Source organism: Apium graveolens, chromosome 5 (genome assembly GCF_009905375.1).
Source record: "Apium graveolens cultivar Ventura chromosome 5, ASM990537v1, whole genome shotgun sequence".
Lineage (NCBI taxonomy): Eukaryota > Viridiplantae > Streptophyta > Magnoliopsida > Apiales > Apiaceae > Apium > Apium graveolens.
This window is the reverse complement of record NC_133651.1, coordinates 66545790-66564214: the sequence shown is the minus strand read 5'-3', so window position 1 is coordinate 66564214 and position 18425 is coordinate 66545790. Positions and strand designations below refer to the sequence as shown.

Genomic DNA, 18425 nt, shown 5'->3' with positions numbered 1-18425 from the left:
AAACCTTTCGAGAGAAAATTCCGGCTAATGGCGATCAACAATGAATTAGACTGGACACTAGCTCACACTTATACCCAGCTGATCTATCAGGATACATTATAGATCTATACCAAACCGTATAGATCCGTTCAGGTACCTAGGCATTATCGCCCAAGGGTCTGGTCCATCCCCGGCCCATAGGATCCAGCTCATCACTGACCCTTACAGTAAACATCCAGCCCGTAGAGTGTTTTGATGTCAAATCATTTTGATTTCAAAACATCCCAATTCAGGGTTTGCAAATAACCCGAGAGAATGGGTATTTGCTCAAGAGAACAATCGAATTATAGGAACAATCATGAAAAGAACATGCATAATCAGAGTAATTGCAGCGGAATGTAAAACATTTAACTATTCTAAAATTAGAATAGGAACGAAGAAATATTTGCAGTATTTTAAAAGAAAAATCAGGAATACTTGCCTCGATAAGCTTTAACCGCTATCACTAATTGACTTTGGTTCAACTTGAACGCTCAGCTTTTACCATCAAACTACTATCCCATTTTGGATACGATCCCAACACTCAGGTTCTTCGATTGGAACTTCATTGATCTCGACGTCTAATCACTAGATCATTTCTAGTCCGATGTTGATACTCGGGTTTTCCGTCTAGGACCTACAGGGTTGAAATACCCTAATTCAGATAATCGCTTAAGCTTAACATCAAATCACTATCCTATTCTACCCATACGATTTCATAACCGAACTCATATTTATATGTATTATTGAAATACACATAGAAATTATGGTCCACATCTTTGAAACTTGGTTGGGTATTTATTTTCGGAAATTACGTATACTCGTCTTTTTGAAAAACAGGGCAATCGATTATTTATAAATTATTTTGTTTCAATCGCACTTAAGTTCACATAATATAATTATATACAGTTATTCGACGTCTTCGATAAGTGCGGGTTACACTCCCGTATTTTTGGAATCAATTTCCCGAAAATCGGGCAGCGTTTCCTTTGTTTATCGGCCTACCTGTCGAAATCAAATCGACGTCAAAACACAATAACAATCACAATACATTCCAGTCCACAATCCAATTCATCAATCCCAACCACCAATACGAATTCAATTTATTAATTATTATTCATTTTCATTTTGTAATTAATATCACGAACTAATTTATTTAATTAATAAATGTAGGATTCAGATAAAAATCATCACCGTCCACCGTCGGCTCGCCGAGGCTCATCGCCGACGGCGGTAAAATTCGTCGGTACCTGTTAGGTTCGGGTTTCCATACGAATTCCACCGATTTACAATTAATAATTTTCCCGTACGATTTTTATTTCACGAATATTATTCAATTACTTTCCTGCAGAAAACAAATTCACATAATAAAAATAATGAAATTAAGCAGGCCACACGCGCATACGCCCGTATAACCCAAAAACAGAACACATGAAACAGAGTACCACCACACGCGCCAAACACGCGCCACCGCGCACGCAAAACACACACTCAGTTATACGCACGCACACATAGGTACACACACGGGCCGCCTTGCCGGAAAAAAAACCCGGCGGCAACCGGAAAAATAGAAGGAAAAACAGCAGCATCTCACAGCCATACACCATACCACATATGTATACATACATATATATGTATATACACGCATAAACAAGAAAAAACGGACCGAAGTAGTCACTGAACTGACCGGAAAAATAACAGGACCGTGGCGATTAGAACAAAGGAAACAGGGAGGGAGGCAAACGGAAAAGGGACGAGGAGAGTTAAGAGAGATTAGGAGAGAAAAAGAGAGCGCGAAAAAGATTATAGAGGGAGACGAGATAGATAGAAGAGATCGAGAGATGAGGGATAGAGAGAGAGACAAGAGATTAGATGGGAGAGAGACAGGTTAATTGAGAATGGATACGCACAAATATAATTATCTGTTCCATTTCGTGTTTATTGAAATCTGTAAACTTTGAATTTAACACTACACTTGTAATTTGATGATTAATGTACGGTCCAAATTAACCCGAGAAACTATCAAAATAGTTTTAAAATTTTACAAATATCCCGAAACTAATAAATTAAAATTTTCATAATTTTTAAAACACTTTTGAAACGCAACTCGTACCCGCATTTAATAACTTAACGAACAAACGTGGGGTTAAATAAAAGCCAGAAAATTGCTGAAATAATTTTAAAATTCTCGAAATATTTAAAAGTTAAGTAAAATAAAATTTTCATGATTTTTTTGAAACATTCTAGTATTAAATACTGATTTTACAATTAAGTGCAATTCAGAAAATCATTTAAACATAATTAATCAATAAAATATTGATTCCTAAATTTTATAAATTCCCGAAAATAATAAATAAAATTAAAAAGCAACAAAAATAATTTTGGAGATAATTTTAGCATTTATAAGAATAAATATTCAAGAAAATCGTTTTAAAATGAATTAAATTCATACAGCTCGATAATTAATTATAAAAATAATCTTCGCCTCCAACAAATCACAAACAATTAATAATATAGCAACACATAGCCGACAGAACCATCACATATTTAATTTTTTGAATAACTCAATAATTACACTTACATACTTGATCCAAAAATAGGTTACTTAGCCGCTAAGTAACTACATAACGATACAATTTTAATACCCGATTTGCATAATTATCAAAACAGAGCCTCTTATAAAATACTTTATACAAAAATAAGGTAATAATGTCTCGCCTTTTGAAAATATGGGTTTTACCGATGTATAAAATGATTAGCGTATCGAAAATTTCACGTCGGGACTCGTACACGATAAACCGTACCCCGGATCGAGAAAGTCAAAACACGAAAAGTGTTCAGAATTATCAGATTAGGTTAGGAAGGAGTTTTCGGAAGAGTTTCGGGTTGTAAAAACGCAAAAACGGTTGAAGTGGGACGATTTCTGGTTCTAAAAAGAAATTTTATAATTACATGAAATAATCATTATTAATTCTATAAATCCTTATAAAATTATATAATGATCCAAAAATTACCAGAAAAAATACCAAGACTATCTACATTTTATCCTATATTATTAAATATTAAAACATCTAAATTGTATCTGAAATAAACATCCAAATATTATTATCCATCATCAAATAATTCACCAAAATTCACATAAAAATCACATAATAATTATTTATTGATAAAAATAATTACATAATATTTCCCGGACGTTACATCCTTCCCCCCTTAAAAGCATTTTATCCTCAGAATCATGCTAAGGAACAGACCATGCTATTTTTATCGAGTATCTTACTTAAAATTTCTCGGAACTCATCACTTTAATCATCATTCAACGGTTCCCTATTGTCATCAAAATTATCGGTTGCTCATGCAACCCCTAACTCAATCTTTACTTCATACATTTGGAGCTAAATTACTCTTCATGGTCATACACACATGAATGTCTTATGAACTCGTTATACCTGTGACAACATGACCAACTCATTTACAATCATTCTATTTTCTTACTATCTCAAAGGACTAACTTAGTTGGTACTAATCTTATTTTGGTTCTAGTTCTAATAATTCTTGCTCATGAATCTTCCATTTTCACTGATTGTTCTACTTTACTCTTCACGTCTCCTTCTGTTCGTTTAGTCTGACCTATGATCATTCTCCAATTGTATTCGAGAATTTTGAATCGATCTCTTGCAATTTTCATTTATCTGTGCCCGATATACTAAGCTCATGGTATCTTATGCTTCAAAATATTCTGAATCTATTCAAAAACTAAAAACTAAAGGAAAATATTGGCAATTGCATTTAACTGATCACCACTTTGTAGTATATCTCAATTTCTTTTCAATCACTATCAAGTTTATTCATCAAGCCAGAATCTTTTACTATCTGAAAGGAAATATATTAATTTGGAACGGAATGAACCAGAACTTTATTCAAAACCCAGTCTCTTGGTACTAATACTCATTTTGTTGTCCTATCAAATTAGATATCAATACGAACTTTGATGCTCACAACGTCCCATACTGAAGTTAACATCAATCATCTGTATTAATACCACCTTTGATATCCAACAACAAAATAAGTATCAGCATAACCCAGAAGACGGATCAAAACCTATTCTTCAATTTCTAACTTTTCCAATTCTTTTAACCATTTCCCAACAATCTTAATGGTATTCACTCTTTTCTTTCTATTCAGAACATCTGTCCCTAAATGGACTTTTCCTGGTTGATAGTTAACCAAGCAATCATAGCTCATAATCAATTATAACCAGAATTCATACCTTTGAAGCTGAGAATGCAGTTGCTATTTTTTTCAACTCTTCGCATGCATATCTTCAGGCGTTCAACTTGGTCTTCCTTAGTCCTTGAATGGGCGAGGATGTTATCAATAAATACAGTTACACTATCCAAATACTCCTGATACACTATGTTCATTTAACCTTCAAATCTACAATTAACGTGCAACCTCATATCTCCATCCTTTCTTTTTCCATGACCACTGTTGTGCATAGCGCGAAACACTCCTTATCTTATTATTCCGTTATTCTAGATTCCTGAAATTTCCTTGATTCATTACTTCATCTAAACTGGACCATACGATACTGGGCTATTGATACCAGCTCGACTCTATGCAGTAACCAAATGAGAAATTTTACCGTATGTTTCGAGGTAACCTTGGTAAATCATTCGTTAGAATCTTCGGAGCTTTGTTTTAATTCTAAAGAATTCCGATATGAGATTCATTGTAATGTTCTTCTTTAAAGTTCGCCACTAATACCTTGGTTTTATCTCCCTTGTTTACACGCATTCTTTGAATGAAATTTCTATCTTCAATTATCGGCGTTTCACTTCCTTCTCCTATCAGTTCTGGTACAACTGACGTTCGCAACTTGCATATATTTTGGATTATTTTATAAAATTTCTTTCTCATTCTTTTAATTCCATTTCTTTTCTTATTTATTTCTCCATTCTCATTATTCATTATCTCTTTTTAAACATAAGGGATCTCTTTTTCTTGATAATACTAATCTGTTCATTATTAGATAAGTCATTTCTGAAGTTAACGCTATAATGAAAGCTTTTATTTAAAACTTTCAAATTCTTACTAACAGAAGTATCAAAATTCATCGGTATATATGATCAACATTCCTTTTTACTGAGTTCACATGCAGACTTCGTCAGTCTCTATCTTACATCAGATACTTGGATTTGCGAATTTCCCAGTATTTCACAGTATCTTCCATTAAATCGTAATTGAACATGGATGTACATTCACGTCCTTCCTGAAATGCTATTACAGATGATAGAATCTATCTGCTTTATCTCGAACCTTCAGTTCTTGAAAATATTCTTCTTACTAGCATGTACCAATTACTTTATGTTCCTCTTGTTTATCGAAAAGAGCGTATTCATCTAGATAAATCTCGCACATGTCTGCAGTAACATCACTCTAATCCTAATAAACTTTCGATTTCTGCTAATGCCATCGCTTCTTCCAAATTCCTAATTGCTTTGATTTCGGAACTAAAAATCATGTCAGAGTTTGACTTAATCTAATTGGAATCGATCTCCATTTAACTAACCATTAGTTGGTAAAGTTGATCAATTAATTCCTTTAACTGATCACTTAAACCAAGTGCTGACTAGATAACTGGAATCAAAGACCAATTATATAAAGCCGATTTGATCATAACAATCTTTCTCAAGAACCGAGATCGCAATCATTTAGAGTACTGATGAGAACGACAATATACTTCTTTATTGTAGGGTAATTTCTGAAAATGTGGGCAGCACTTCCCCTACACCGCTGACTACCAGTCGGACTCAAGCCGATACCATCAATAAACCAAATCATCCACCATCATTCCCATTCACTTCCATCAACCACATTCATCAATTCAACATAATTCAGATTATATCATTTTGATCAACATCTGATTGGCATAACATATATCTTTTTTTTAAAAAAATTGGAAACCAACAATGATTAATATAACCATACTTTTCTTAGTTCTTTCAGAATATTACGAATTGTTATTAATGAAATTAAAATTTGATTTCACGATTCTTTTAATTTATTTCTGACCATTATTAATCGGTTTATATTTTAATGACCGCGCATGGTCTTTATTATTATCATCGCAATCTGGTGGAAACTTAATCATTATATCATTATATCTTAAAAGGTTTCACAGTCGAGTCACCATTGCTACATCTCTACTTATGGTTCCGCATCAAACTTTCGTCACTGGTCCAGTTATGGGTATCCAATTCACCATAACTTATTTACTCAAATTGGAGAACCTCACAGTTCCTTGAAGAACACGTTCGAAATTTGATTGCAATTAAGATTCCTTCTATCTTGAATCTTCGCGATAAATATCTTCCCGCGACGAGGGATGCTTCACGTATTAATTGCTGGTCTGAGTCATTGTTCAGAATTCCTTTGATCTTCGATTGTCGTCCCGACACTTGTTTGCTTTGTCTGATGTACACAGCTTTACTTTCTTATTTTATATTTAATTTATTTATTATGGTTCACTAACCATTCATTTCACGTCGAAATCCTCTGATTTGAAGTGCATCGCGTAACCTACCATACTGATGAGATCCTCGCAACACGAATAATTGTCTGATTTGATATCTCTACCACTACCGCTTTGTCGGTGTATCCATTCTTCCTTTCTTGCAAATGTCCACCATTTATCGGCTTGCAATCATATCCTCCTTCGACACGTAACTCTACCTATCACACGGAGATTATTCCATTTCTTTTGTAATCGTCAAAGAATAGACGCTACGCAAGAGGAGAGTTTGTGAATATGATTTTGATTGAAAACTAAATGAGGAATAACAATTCCACAAATGATTGGGAGAATTTGCAAATCAGGAAATTGGAGGAACAAAAATGAATGAAGAATGAGACAACTATATTCGTACTCAAGATGGCCAGTCTTTCATACTAAATGGCATGCAGCACATGATTAGGTGGCGTCCCACCCGATTCTTCATAATTTCAACAAAGCGTCATACCACAACACTGTTTGTCTCAATCAGGAATCAATCATTTGAGAAGAGAAACAATTTAGAAGAAATACAATAAATTTTCTTTCATTTTCATCTCCTATGATTTATCAACAGAAGAGCTCATACGTACTCAAGAATCAAGAAGAACATATGCTATCGTATTAGAAGAAAGAATGTCAGTGTTGATCACCTTCCACGCTTCACTTACGTATGCCTTCAGGAACCATTCGAATGAGAGATTCACCGTTTAGGTCACATTATAACTTCGGAATGTCGTCTGGAAATGCCTCCATATTCAAAGCTTTAATAATTCGATCATATCGCGTCCTTACAAAATTTATAATCATTGCGTCCAGTTTCATTTATGCCGCGTAGATTAACCATCGATCACGCAATGTCTCAATTTTATTGGTAAGAATATGATTCTTCTCCAATCATCTAGAAGATTCTTTCATTATCTTCAAATATCCTCTATCCACTCGAATCATGAATCTCGTTAAATTTTAATAATTTCATGAATTGGGTAAATAATATTTTAACGTGTTGATTCAATTATTAATATTATTAAAAAAAGTTTACTTTCGTCTTTCACGGAAAACTTTTCTTCCTGCTGGTAGGTCTACTTGGTCCTTTGAACTAACAACACTGAGTCTATATTCATTCTTCTTTTTAGGTCATTTTCTATTTATAATAACAAGAACTTAAGTAGTAACTCGACAACCAAATTGTAAAACTCATTTTATGCAAAAGATCTTCTGAAAGTTTATTAAGGAAATCTTTTTCGAAATTTCATTTTAAAGTTTTGAAAATCAAATATTTGGTCGTCATTACTATATAAGTTACTTGCTATTTTTTTATGATTCACCAATGAATTATTTAATTAAAGGAATGCCCATATAAGGGTCTCTCCATTATGGTACATCTTCTACTTTTCCTCGGATTCTGCTCGCACTCATTAGTCGATGAAACTTCATTTACCGTCGTATACCATTTTATTCCGAACTCGAACCCAATGTTGATGCCTGCAATTGCCTTTCATATTCTTGTCTTCATCCTTGACGTTATGCTTACAACCACACATGCGATTCGACGTTCTGTCTGTAAATAGGATCATACCTTGTTGTTATCCTTACCTATATCTAGTAAGGTAAATATCATTCCTTGCGCAGCTCCCGATAAGTGATAAGAATCTTCTCGCAACGGTGGTGCCTTCGAAACGTGCAATGTTGGTTCTTCGTCAGTTTTCATCAACTGGTAGCCCCGACGTGGAGCTCATCCTATTACCTAATTCTAAGTTAAATCATACTAATACACACCTAGCGTTACTTTCTTACGCGAAATTCTCACAAGACTCAATTGCATTTTTCCTTAAATCACATGAAAATAGTGTAACCTACCCAATCTCCGTCGATCTGTCGATTCCTCATCACTGTAGGATCTAAGAACTCAATATACCTATAGCGTTGCGATATTCGCCTTACATTTTTCTCGACAACACCCTATCTTACTAGTTCCATATCGGATCTACTATCCCTAATTTGCCCTCAACTTAGCTTAACATGAGCCTGCCTAATTCTTTCCTATCTTATACGACCTATCATTTCTATCTTACTCTCACCTATTCTTATTTCAGTGACCAATAACTTGCAGCTCTGATGCCAACTATAACAACATAAATTCGGGGTCAAGATTTGGTATCACTAAATAATCTTTACATAAAATAAAAGAATATTCAATTAACCCTTTGAATCCGGATCGTTTACAGGTTATGGTATGAAACAAGAATCTAACCTTCTATGATTCACATTAACTACAATACAAGTGCAAATACCTTTATGCTAATTTCTTGTCATATTTTTCTAGCATCTTCGTTCTCTCGCAGCAGAGATTTCTCCAACTTCTGCTGTCTAACGAAAGCTATTCACTTTTTTGCTTATCTGCTTCTGAAAGAAATAAGAATTTACAAAGCAAGAGTGAGCAAAAAATTCCAGCAAATATATAATTTTGAGTTCCAAATATTAAAAATAAAGGAAAATTCCTGGACAAAATCTCTAACAATTTTAAACAGTTTTATTTATTCGAGGGAGTTGAGCGACTAAACCTTGGTTATTACCAGCCTTTAGTTATAAATCCAAAAGTGACAAGCGATTCCCAGATTCGTTTCCTGAATCAGGGTTTTATCCGGTTTTTGGAATCATAAAACCTTTCGAGAGAAAATGCCGCTAATGGCGATCAACAATGAATTAGATTGGACACTAGTTCACACTTATACCCAGCTGATCAGTCAGGATACAGTGTAGATCTATACCTAACCGTATAGATCCATTCAGTTACCTAGGCATTATCGCCCAAGGGTCCGGTCCATCCCCGACCCATAGGATCCAGCTCATCACTGGCCCTTACAGTAAAACTTCCAGCCCGTAGAGTGTTTTGATGTCAAATCATTTTGATTTCAAAACATCCCAATTCAGGGTTCGCAAATAACACGAGAGAATGGGTATTTTCTCAGGAGAGCAATCGAATTATCAGAACAATCATGAAAAGAACATGCATAATCAGAGTAATTGCAGCGAAATGTAACACATTTAACTATTCTGAACTTAGAATAGGAACGAAGAAATATTTGCAGTATTTTAAAAGAAAAATAAGGAATACTTGCCTCAATAAGCTTTAACCGCTATCACTAATTGACTTTGGTTCAACTTGAACGCTCAGCTTTTACCGTCAAACTACTATCCCATTTTGGATACGATCCCAACACTCAGGTTCTTCGATTGGAACTTCATTGATCTCGACGTCGAATCACTAGATCATTTCTAGTCCAATGTTGATACTCGGGTGTTCCGTCTATGACCTACAGGGTTGAAATACCCTAATTCAGATAATCACTTAAGCTTAACATCGAATCGTTATCCTATTCTACCCATACGATTTCATAACCGAACTCATATTTATATGTATTATTGAAATACAAGCAATTGTGGTCCACATCTTTGAAACTTGGTTGGGTATTTATTTTCGAAAAATACGTATACTCGTCTTTTTGAAAAACAGGGAAATCGATTATTTATAAATTATTTTGTTTTAATCGCACTTAAGTTAACATAATATAATTATATATAGTTATTCGACGTCTCCGATAAGTGCGGGTTACACTCCCGTATTTTCGAAATCAATTTCCCGAAAATCGGGCAGCGTTTCCTTTGTTTATCGGCCTCCCCGTCGAAATCAAATCGACGTCAAAACACAACAACAATCACAATACATTCCAGTCCACAATCCAATTCATCAATCCCAACCACCAATACGAATTCAATTTATTAATTATTATTCATTTTCATTTTGTAATTAATATCACGAACTAATTTATTTAATTAATAAATGTAGGATTCAGATAAAAATCATCACCGTCCACCGTCGGCTCGCCGAGGCTCATCGTCGACGGCGGTAAAATTCGTCGGTACCTGTTAGGTTCGGGTTTCCATACGAATTCCACCGATTTATAATTAATAATTTTCCCGTACGATTTTTATTTCACGAATATTATTCAATTACTTTCCTGCAGAAAACAAATTCACATAATAAAAATTCTGAAATTAAGCAGGCCACACGCGCATACGCGCGTATAACCCAAAAACAGAACACAGGAAACAGAGTACCACCACACGCGCCAAACACGCGCCACCGCGCACACAAAACACACACACAGTTACACGCACGCGCACACAAGTACACAGGGGCCGCCTTGCTGGAAAAAAACCCGGCGGCAACCGGAAAAACGGAAGGAAAAACAGCAGCATCTCACAGCCATACAACATACCACATATGTATACATACATATATATGTATATACACGCACAAACAAGAAAAAAAAGGACCGAAGTAATCACTAGAACTCACCGAAAAAATAACAGGACCGTGGTGATTAGAACAAAGGAAACAGGAAGGGAGGCAAACGGAAAAGGACGAGGAGAGTTGAGAGAGATTATGAGAGAAAAAGAGAGCGTGAAAAAGATGAGAGAGGGAGACGAGATAGAGAGAAGAGATCGAGAGATGAGGGATAGAGAGAGATAAGAGATTAGATGGGAGAGAGATAGGTTAATTGAGAATGGATACGCACAAATATAATTATCTGTTCCATTTCGTGTTTATTAAAATCTGTAAACCTCAAATTTAACACTACACTTGTAATTTAATGATTAATGTACAATCCAAATTAACCCGAGAAACTATCAAAATAGTTTTAAAATTTTACAAATATCCCGAAACTAATAAATTAAAATTTTCATAATTTTTAAAGCACTTTTGAAACGCAACTCGTACCCGCGTTTGACAACTTAACGAACAAACGTGGGTTAAATAAAAGCTAGAAAATTGCCGAAATGATTTTAAAATTCTCTATATATTTAAAAGTTAATAAAATAAAAATTTCATGATTTTTTTGAAACATTCTAGATTAAATACTGATTTTATAATTAAGTGCAATTCAGAAAATTATTTAAAAATAATTAATCAATAAAATATTGATTCCTAAATTTTAAAAATTCCCAAAAATAATAAATAGAATTATAAAGCAACAAAAATAATTTTAGAGATAATTTTAGCATTTATAAAAATATATATTCAAGAAAATCATTTTAAAATGAATTAAATTCATACAGCTCGATAATTAATTATAAAATTAATCTTCGCGTCCAACAAATCACAAATAATTAATAATAGAGCAACACATAGCCGACAGACCCATCACATATTTTATTTATTGAATAACTCAATAATTACACTTACATACCGGATCCAAAAATAGGTTACTTAGCCGCTAAGTAACTACATAACGATACAATTTTAATATCCGATTTGGATAATTATCAAAATAGAGCCTCTTATAAAACACTTTATACAAAAATAAGGTAATAATCTCTCGCCTTTTGAGAATATGGGTTTTACCGATCTATAAAATGATTAGTGTATCGAAAATTTCACGTCGAGACTCGTACACGAAAAACCGTACCCCGGATTGAGAAAGTCAAAACACGAAAAGTGTTCAGAATTATCAGATTAGGTTAGGAAGGAGTTTTCGGAAGAGTTTCGGGTTGTAAAAACGCAAAAAAGGGTTGAAGTGGTACGATTTCTGATTTCAAAAAGAAATTTTATAATTACGTGAAATAATCATTATTACTTCTATAAATCCTTATAAAATTATATAATGATCCAAAAATTACCAGAAAAAATACCAAGACTATCTACATTTTATCCTGGATAATTAAAAATTAAAATATCTAAATTTTATCAGAAATAAACATCCAAATATTATTATCCATCATCAAATAATTCAACAAAATTCACATAGAAATCACATAAAAATTATTTATTGATAAAAATAATTACATAATATTTCCTGGACGTTACATCTGATGTCATTGAAATTGTGGTAACTGCTCCAAAGGAAAATGCACATGTTCAAGGGGAACAAGTTGATGATCATACCACATCTCAAGACTCTCAAGAAGTATTAGAACCAGTCACTGCCTCTTCAAGTTCTGATTCATCAAGTTCTGATGAGCCAAATTCTGACATTTCTAGAAACTCTGATTCTTCAATTCCTGAAGGATCCAACTCAAATTCTAAAGTCTCGGAGAGCATAACTTCAGGGGGAACATTGGAAAATGCTGATGGAGACAGTATGGATCATGGGGGAGGATCCAGTTCTAGAGATCAACTTCCATCTGCAAGGAAATGGACTAAATCACACACACCTGACTTAATAATTGGAGATCCTGAAGCAGGTGTCAGAACTAGAACAACAACAACAAATGAATGTCTCTATCATTCCTTTCTATCTCGGACTGAACCAAAGAAAGTGGAAGAAGCTTTTGAAGATGCTTATTGGGTGCAAGCAATGCAGGAAGAGTTAAATGAATTTGAAAGAAATAAAGTCTGGACCCTAGTGCCAAGACCAAAGAACAGATCCATTGTTGGCACAAAATGGGTGTTCAGAAATAAAATTGACAGTGATGGCATAATAACAAGGAATAAAGAAAGACTGGTTGTAAAAGGATATTACAAAATGGGTATTGATTATGATGAAACATTTGCTCCAGTTGCTAGATTAGAAGCCATAAGAATCTTTTTGGCTTATGCTGCTCACAAGAAGTTTAAAGTCTTTCAAATGGATGTGAAAAGTGCTTTTCTCAATGGAGAATTGGAAGAAGAGGTATATGTTGAACAACCTCCAGGATTTGTAGATCCAAAATTTCCTAATCATGTGTACAGACTTGATAAAGCACTCTATGGCCTAAAGCAAGCTCCCAGAGCATGGTATGAAACTCTGGCACAATTTCTTTTGGAAAGTGGATTTACCAGGCGAACAATTTATAAAACTCTGTTCCATATCAACCATGGCAAGGACTTACTTTTAGTCCAAATTTATGTTGGTGCTATCATTTTTGGTTCTACAAATGCCAAATTCTGTGAAAAGTTTTCAAAGCTAATGCAGTCAAGATATCAAATGAGTATGATGGGATAACTTAGCTATTTTCTGGGACTTCAAGTCAAGAAAACTGAAGAAGGTACTTTCATAAATCAATCCAAGTACACCAAAAATCTACTCAAGAAATTTGGAATGCAAGACAGTTCAACTACATCAACTCCCATGGCCACTGCCACCAAGTTAGATAAAGATACTGGAGCATCAGTAGATATTACTAAGTACAGAGGTATGATTGGCTTTTTACACTATTTAACTGCAAGTAGACCAGATATCATGTATGCTACCTGTCTTTGTGCAAGATTTCAGGTTGATCCAAGAGAACCTCATCTAATAGTTGTGAAAGTATTTTCAAGTACCTCAAGGGTACAGCTGATCTAAGATTGTGGTATCCTAGGGAATCAGATTTTAAGCTAATAGGTTACTCAGATGCAGATTTTGCAGGATGCAAAATAGATAGGAAAAGCACTAGTGAAAGCTGCCAATTTCTTGGAGGCAGATTGGTTTCTTGGTTTAGCAAGAAACAGAAATCAATTTCCACATCAACTGCAGAAGCAGAATATATTACTACGGGAAGCTGTTGTGCACAGATTCTTTCGATGAAGAATCAGTTACTGGACTATGGGTTAGAATTTTCTAAAATACCTATTTACTGTGATAATCAAAGTGCTATTGCTATGACAGGAAATCTAGTTCAATACTCAATGACAAAGCACATCAGCATTAGGTACCATTGCATAATGTGATGGAAGATATAGTGAAATTGCATTTTGTTCCAACAGATTAACAACTAGCAGATATCTTCACAAAACCACTATGTGAAGCTACTTTTACAAGACTAGTAAATGAACTTAAAATGATTTCAGGTTCTTTCTCAAAATCTGTTTAGTTTTTATTCTCATACATCAGACTTTATGATCAGTGTTTACAGATTTTCTTATCTCAATGTAATCTGTGCTTAAATTGTAACATATTAAACACTGCTTATTATCTGATGTGATTCTATAAACTCTGACAGTGTTTTAAATGTTCTGTGACTATTCAATCCAAGGAGGATTATCTTGTTAGATGCTGACTTAGTAGTCTTTAACAAACTATGTATCCCATGTTTGAATTAGTTATTTATGTGGAAATCAATAATATAAGCAAATTTCGATTTTGATCTTAGTCAAATTTACTTCCTGTATCTTATTACTAAGTCACAAACTAGATTATTGCTTCTTATCTGTCAAATTCTGATGTCAGTAAATCTTAAGGATGAATTACAGGCTTGATAAGCCTCACTTATCTAGAAAATAAAAGAAAAAAATTGAAATCAGGTACTCCTTTGAGATCTAGAGTAATTTATGTGAAAAGGAAGATCCAAGTGCATTGCTGGTATTAAGTTATATGCATTAGAAACACAAATTAATTTTTCTTGGTGACTTTTCACATTCTCTGATTACTGGAGAAATATTCTGATAACAGCATTAATTCTGATGGCAGTTGTAACTCATTTACACTGAGAAACCCTTGTCAAAAGAATTTCAAAAGATGCATAAAATAAGCACAAATAGTTGAGGTGGATTCTTGCATAACTTTATTCTACAGTAGACTTCACAATTCAAGAAATATTTTAAGCATTTTTCTTAGTTCTTCCTTATTTCTAAGATATACTGAAGTTTATCAGACTTTAATCTTTATCTGATCATTTGCACATACACACACTATCACTCCATATGAATGATGAAAATTATTGTGGTGATTAAGTTATTTCTGATAAACATTTAAGTATTATTTGCATAAACTCTGAGGACAAGTTCTGATTATGTTATGATGATTAAACTTTGAAGAAACCAGTCAGTATTTGTGTGAAGAAACACAGAAACAGTCATTCACTTTTTGAGTACAGAAGCCATGTTCAGATGACCGTTAAATTCTGATAATAGTCAAGTTCTGATGCAAATCCTGATGCTTACGTGGCATTATTTATTTATTTGACTTATTTTTAGTATTTACTGTAACGGTTATATTTAATAAAAAAAATAATTAGGTGAGATAAAAGCAGTCATAATCATTTATTAGTGGGTTGCGTGTTGGTTTTGGTATGTGCATGTGTGCAATAATTACTGCATGTTTACCGTGCCCACTATTTATGTCAAGATGCTCAATAGACTCAGTTAAATGAGATCCAATCTTCAGTGGAACTCCTTCTTTCTCTACTCCTGACAGATGATGCCAAAAAGGGGGGGGGGAAGGTAGTTAAGTCCAAATGCTCACCAAGCCAAACACTGAAGAAAAAGGATGATCATGGAGATGACCAGGGAAACTCTGAAAGAGTAGAGGTCAAAGTCAAGGGAAATAGCTGAGCAGAATTTCCACTCAACAGACAAGTTCTCATCAGAGAATGTCTGGTAGCAAGAACTCTGATAGATCTGCTATGCGAGGGAGGAATAAGGAAGACAAGAAGAAGCTGTTATGCAATAAGTCTATTCCAGTTCAGCCTAAGACAAATCAGATGTTGAATCAACCTGCAACATTTGGGGTAAAAGCCAAGCAAGCTAGAGACACTTCTGGATTAGGTTCTGACAGAGAGAAATTCCAGACTGGGATAGAAGTTGATATTAGAGTTCCATTCACATTAACTGACAAGCCATTTGAAGAGATCACACAGAAGCACCTTGACAAAGTGTTTTCTGCCCAAGTAGTGATGTATACTCATGATGATTATGAAGTAAAAGATAAATTGATCTTATTTCTGAATGATGGCAGAACTTATAGATTATCTGAATCCGATGTGCTGAAGAAATCTGTCAAAGAGCTCCAATATATTCTTTATCTACTAGAGGTAAATTCTGATGTTACCAAAAAATGGTCAGAATATATTCTGAAGACAATAAGAGATTTACTCAGAATTTCTGGTGCAAGAATGACAGAGTATACTCCAATGATGAATGAGGATGATGGAAGAGAAATTTCTATGAGGAAGAATTCTGCCAAGGTAGAAGTAATTCTGAAGGGAAGATGCTTATGCTATAATGAAGATTCTACACCTCCAAGGGTAATCAGACTGAGAGATGGACTTCAAAGAAATCCAATTTCTGTACTCAGAGCTGCCATATATCGGATTGGTGATACTGAAGATGAAGAACTGCAGCAAGTCAAAGCTCAGTTACTTGAAGTTAAAAGAAATGCAGAGACCAAGCCGGTATCAGACTTTGTAAGGAATCATTTTGGATTCAGGCTGATTCAGTGAATTTGGTAAAAGCTGCATGGACTGTAAGTTGTATTTAGTTGTGCATATAAACTCTCATTGCATTTGTACTTAAATGTTTTTGACATCATCAAATCTATAAACTTGTATATTTTTATAATTTACAAGTTGGGGGAGAATGTTAGATATATTTGTGATGTCATGTCTAATCTGATTTGTTTAGTTTCTGAGCTTATTATCAAAACTTAACTGGAAATCAGAACTTACTGAAGACAGGAAGTTATCAGAATTTAAGCCATCGGGACTTACATCAGAACTTAAGTGCAGATACACTTCAGGGATGAAAAGCGGCTGATTTACAGGAGAGGATCAGGATTAAACAAAAGAAGATATGCTTGAAGAGTTATACAGCTAAAGGACTATAGTAGATAATCTCTGATTGATGTATTTTAGGAAACATAACATATCATATCAATTAGGAGATATCTTGTAACTGTGTAATATATAAACACGGATTAGGGTTTACACTATAAGTGTTATCATTCACGAGAATATGATTCATTGTAACCCTAGTAGCTCTTAGTGATATCATACATCACTGAGATAGTAGATTAAATCTACTGTAACAGAGTTTGATATATTGAATAAACTTGTTTTCTGTTACATACTTGTGTTTATAATCAAATTGATTGTAGATACTATATTCAACCCCCTTCTATAGTATCAATGAGGCCTAATAGAGGAAAAGTTTGAATTAGAAGTTGAGAAAGTTGAGGAAGAAGCACTCGTTGCAATGGAAGATCAAGTAGCGAATCTGAAGGCTTTGATGGACTATTCTCAGCCTGAGATCAATGATATTCAGTCTAGCATTATCATACCATCCATATCGGCTAACACCTTTGAGATTAAGCACAATTCAGATGATACAAAATTTAGTTCAGTTTGGGGGTTCTCCTATAGATGATCCCAACATGCACATCAGGGATTTCATCAAGATCTGTGATACTTTCAAGTTCAATGGAGTTTTTGAAGATGCTATTAAGCTGAGGCTTTTCACATTCTCTCTGAGGGATAAGGCTAAGTGCTGGTTACATTCTCTACCAGCAGGTTCTATCACCAAATTGGAGGATCTTGCTCAGAAGTTTCTCACTAAATTCTTCCCTATGGCGAAGATAGCTGCAATCAGGAATGCCCTTACTCAGTTTGCACAATAATCTGGAGAATCTTTGTGTGAGGCTTGGGATCGCTACAAAGAGATGCTTAGGAAATACCCTCACCATGGCATGCCTGATTGGATAATCATAAATTGCTTCAACAATGGTTTGGGAGCACAGTCTAGACCCATGCTCGATGCAGCATCAGGTGGAGCCTTATGGGCTAAGAGCTACGATGAAGCTTATGAGTTGATTGAGCTAATGGCTGCTAATGAGTACCAGAATCCAACTCAGCAAATGCCTCAAGGCAAGGTAGTAGGGGTTTTGGAAGTGGATACAGCTACTGCTATAGCTGCTCAACTTCAAGCTTTGACGATGAAAGTGGATTCTTTGGCTAATTATGGAGTTAATCAGATCACAAGTGTTTGTGAACTTTGTGCAGGTGCACATGAGACTGGGCATTGTGCTATTTCTAGTGAATCAGCTCAGTTTGTGAGCAACTTTCAGATGTCGCAGCAACCAGCTCCAACCACTTATCATCCTAACAACCGCAATCA

At 34.5% G+C, this 18425-nt stretch overlaps 1 non-coding gene across 1 annotated transcript; it reads right to left on the bottom strand.

Annotated features, from left to right (window-relative positions):
* Positions 1-17892: 17892 nt before the first annotated feature.
* LOC141663406 (small nucleolar RNA R71) lies at positions 17893-17999 on the bottom strand. Its single transcript, XR_012551478.1, has one exon. It is a non-coding gene; the product is annotated as a small nucleolar RNA R71 (small nucleolar RNA).
* Positions 18000-18425: the final 426 nt, after the last annotated feature.